Raw genomic sequence first — 4,803 nt, 5'->3', positions numbered from 1 at the left:
TCAACACTAACTAGCTCTGACAGCGAAAGCGCTTGAAAAAAGACAAGGACGACAGAATAAGAGAGACATACGAAGTGATCACTTGCAACTGATTTTATTTCATGCGAGAAACAATTTTATACTCTTGGTAATCACCTGCGCATGCTTAAAGGCCATTACCAACGAGTGACGGCTGACACATTTTATCGGGCAAACCACGTGCCCGATGTAAGATATGACATCTCTTTTCCGGACAACAAACTCGATGGGGCGCTTAAGCAAAAATCGCCCGCTCGTGCTATCTCTAAAGCCTCCCTTTGCTTGCTTTTAAAAAGTATTTTTACATCTGTGAAAAACGGGACAACTGCCTTTCTTGCTTTTTCCCTTGTACTTGAGACAATGGATACTCATGGGCCCCCTTATTTGTTTTCCATGTTGTAATTATGCTCTCCTAATTTCTCATTTAGGCATCTTCCTGTCTGCCCTACATTTGAAATTTGCCACATGTCAAGGGCACCTTGTACAAAACGCCTTCTGCGCAACTTACAAACGGCTTTTGGTGCCTGATTGTGCAAGCGGCCTTTCCCCGGTTTAATAATAATAATAATTGGTTTTGGGGGAAAGGAAATGGCGCCGTATCTGTCTCATATATCGTTGGACACCTGAACCGCGCCGTAGGGGAAGGGATAAAGGAGGGAGTGAAAGAAGAAAGGAAGAAGGAGGTGCCGTAGTGGAGGGCTCCGGAATAATTTCGACCACCTGGGGATCTTTAACGTGCACTGACATCGCACAGCACACGGGCGCCTTAACGTTTTTCCTCCATAAAAACGCAGCCGCCGGAAGTGCTTTTCCTGCACAAGGCGCTCAACTAATTCGGGGCAGAAAACAAAACGTTTATGTTTACCCTGTTGCCAATTTTTCTCAGGTTGTGAGATATATCCTATGCTTAGGTGCGATAACAGCAAATTTTCTTTTGTCAGTTGTCTTATCCAGCTCTTTCTTGGTCGTATAGTTTTCCTTTCTTGCTTTCTGACAAGTCCTTCGGCCACTGATACCAGCAAGTGAGGCGGATAACCCGGGTCTTGCAAACTTTTTGACAGCTGAAACAAGCCATCCTCAGTCGCATGAGGGCATGACTTATTAAGACAGTTAAGAAACCCTAAACGAGCTATGTTTCGTTTAATGAGCTTTGGGCACGTAGAAGTGAAAGGCAAAGGCATTTTTCCTTCCCTAGCATGATAAATCCAGCATGTGTGATCGTCTAAAAACATTAACTTGATGTAAAGAAAGCCTACGCTATTGGTTTCAGGCAGCTCATATGTGACGACCAGTGGAGATAAGCAGTCTAGAAAAATGATCTAAAATACGTCCCACGGCCTCATCAAGGGTGATACAAGTGGTGTCTAAAAATAATAAAAAATCTTCAACAAAATGAAAGAAAGACCTTTACCACTCTTAGTGCTTCGAAACGAGCTATAAGCCTCCGGTCACATTCATGTAAAAAGAGATCGCTTAAAATTGGAGCTATACAGTGCATCCTACGCATATTCCTTGTTTTTGCAAAAACAGGTCATCGCCCCACTTAACATATGTAGAAATAAGATAGGTGATTAAAAGCTCCCCCCCCCCCCCCAAAAAAAAAAAAAAAAAACCAGCGCTCACACCCACTGAATTATGGAAGGCAACAACACCAGCTTTCTCGATACATCCTTCTATACGTACTGTAACAAACCATGTTGGGGAAGCGAATTGTAAGTGTCTTTTATATCGACAGAGAAATCAACCAGATTCTTTCTTTCAGTTTTCTGAAGAAAAGAAATCACACTTTCTGAAATTTTATCAAGAAGGGGTCATCGACAGCTAGTTCCTTCAGACTTTTTTCGCAGAAAATCTGGACTGACTTTTGCCAAGTGCCCGCTTCCGAAACAATAATTCTTAGGGGACACTCCATCTTGTGTGTCTTGGCAGAAAAAAAAGATATATAAATTTTCAAGCTTCACACCCTTGGCTTTTTCGACGGACTGAGCTAAAAGGGTGAGATTCAAAGAGACACACAACTTTCCTGCTTTTGATCTTACTTTTGAAAGATTTACACCTTGCCTGTCAAACACGTTCTCGACAGCACGATACACTTTTTTATGAAACAGATTCCGTGGCATCACAGGAAAACCGCCTTCCTTATCGCAAGGCAGAAGACATAAATCGTCGCGCTTTAGGAATTTCAAAACGCTTGTAGGGGAAGCTAGACGCCTCGTCCGCGAACATTTATTTTGAAACGTCGACTCCCTGAGACACACAGCTCCCTTGCCCACAAATAGGTGAAAGTTTCGGAACCGTTCGGACCATGGCCAACAGTTCCGGTTTTGAGTTCCTTTGCCCTACGGCGAACTTGGGCCCCAGGTGAAGCGTCCGAAGGTGGTGGTGGTGGTGGTGGTATTGGTTTTTTTATTAAAATAATAGTAAAAAAGAAGGAAAAGATTTTGGCTAGCCCCGGCATCTGCCATCGATACTGAAGCACCTGAGCTGGGGCAGCGGAAATAAAGGACAGCAGGCAGAATGGAGAAATGAAATGAAAGAGGTGAGGGGACAGGAATAGAGGACAGGGGGAGAAGTAATATGTACAAACTATTTACACAATAAGTAATGTGTCCAGGTTGTGCGCGTGTTTAGTTAATTTTAGAGGAATTAAATCACACACGCGCACAGCACTGTGTAGGTTACAACTGGAGTGGGGCGTCCAGCTATTAATCGTTCAAGGTAGAACTCGCGGAGCGTTCGGTCACTGCGTGTAACTACCTGACGGAGAACAGACGGGACGTCAAGCCCGTGTGTTCGAGGAATGCACAGAGGCTCACCAAAGTTCGCTCACGAGTGCGCGCACTGCCCTGCGGCCACAATAGCGTCTTGATGGAGTCTGGTAGTATGCCCTGCGCCCTATTGCACGTGTTTGTTTTTCATATTTTCCTGTTGTCTCACAAAAAAAAAAGAAAACTGTGTACAATACAAAATGACTCTACAAATTTCTTTTATCTTGCTTTTGTGTCGTCTCAAGCAATGTTATTCAGTTTCGCTGACAATTTAAAAGGTGCATTATATCTTTTTTGTATGATTTTGTACAACAGCTATTTGTGCTGATTTATTCATGTAATTTGCGTAGCGTCCTATTGTGTTTGGCTTGTTGTTTGTGTGTGCAAAAGTATATGCAATACGTTTATGTACAAGTGTCAACTGTTGCGTTTTTTTTATCTTTTGTGATTACAGCAGGCACACTTTATTATTTTGTTCTAAGATTTGTATTGTATCTGTACCGCTGTGGACTGTTTAGGGTCAGAGGCCTCGTCAGGCACCACCAGCCTTCAGCTTCTGTCCCTGCATCAGGCTCTGTGTTTCATCTGATTCTGAAATCAGATAATATAAAAGAATACAAAAGTGTTACCTCCTCAAACGTGCGGACCTGTTTGAGTGACGTAGGATCTCGTGGAGGGAAAGAAGAAAGGAAAAAAGAAGTGCCTTAGTGGAGGGCTCCGGAATAATTTCGATCACCTGGGGATCTTTAACGCGCACTGACATCGCACAGCACACGGGCGCCTTAGCGTTTCGCCTCCATCGAAGAAACGCGGCCGCCGCGGTCGGGTTCGAACCCGGGTACTCCGGACCAGTAGCCGAGCTCCCTAACTGATGTGAATCCTCAAAGTTAAATTCAGGAACGAAACAGGCGTTCCGCGATAGTGATCATATGCGACACAAGAACGCAATATCGATCCCGGCCGCTGCGGTAGAATTTCGATGGAGGCAAAATTCTAGAGGCCCGTGTACTGTGCGATGTCAGTGCACGTTAAAGAACCCCAGGTGGTCGATATTTCCGGAGCCCTTAACTACGGCGTCTCTCACAGCCTGAGTCGCTTTGGGACGTTAAACCCCCATAAACTAAACTAAACTATAGAACGCAATATGTGGCAGCTGAATCGTACAATATTAGCTTCAACGTTTCGTGTGGCGACTAATTTTTAAATGGATGCATGAATGGGCTCCATGTATGCATATTAAAATAAGAAGCAACAATGAAAACTAAAGGCGAAACTCTTTGCAAAGATTGCAACGAGAGGCCTTTCAAACGCCAGCGCGTTGGATATATAGCTACTGTCGGCTCCGACAACCTGCATCCCCGCGCGCCTACCTCGCCCATTCTCGGCGTCCGCTGATCAAGCGTCTGTCCACAGGGCGATCGATCCACCCGGAGCCGAAGGCAGCGCCGGAGGCCAGCATGACCCGGGAGCACCCCCCCCCCCCGCCCCCCCCCCCCCCCCCCAATCCCACTCCCGGCTCTCCCAGCCATCCACATTTCATCCCGTGCGCACACCCTGGCCGCCTTTGCATTGCCGATATCTGGACCGTGGTACATACATCTAGTCCATCCGACAGTGAACGTTTTCCTCTCGGCATTTAGCGATATCTTCCTGTCCAGGATAAAACAATTAGAGGTGTATTTTATCGCATCTGAAAGTCTCGCGGTGCTGACCTTTTTATGGCGCGTTCACACTTGGACTTTCGGCGGCGAGAGCGAGCGGAATTCGCTGCCGCGGCGAAGATTCCGCCGAAATACCCAGCGGAAAGGCCGATCGGTCCACGACCAAATTGTGCCGCCGGAAAAAATCTGCCGAATCTCGTCAGCCAATAGGAAGGCGAGCACCCGCGGCGACAAACATGGCGGCGCCCTTCGATGCAGGACGCCTCGCTTCGGACTGAATTCGTCGCTGTTACTGCCTTTTTCAGCGCGTTCACTGGCCATAAAAGAGCCAGCGGTCTTTCGCCTTGTCTTATCTC

This window comes from Amblyomma americanum, chromosome 5 (genome assembly GCF_052857255.1).
Source record: "Amblyomma americanum isolate KBUSLIRL-KWMA chromosome 5, ASM5285725v1, whole genome shotgun sequence".
Taxonomy (NCBI): domain Eukaryota; kingdom Metazoa; phylum Arthropoda; class Arachnida; order Ixodida; family Ixodidae; genus Amblyomma; species Amblyomma americanum.
The sequence above is the reverse complement of the archived record's forward strand: the minus strand, read 5'-3'. Positions refer to the sequence as shown.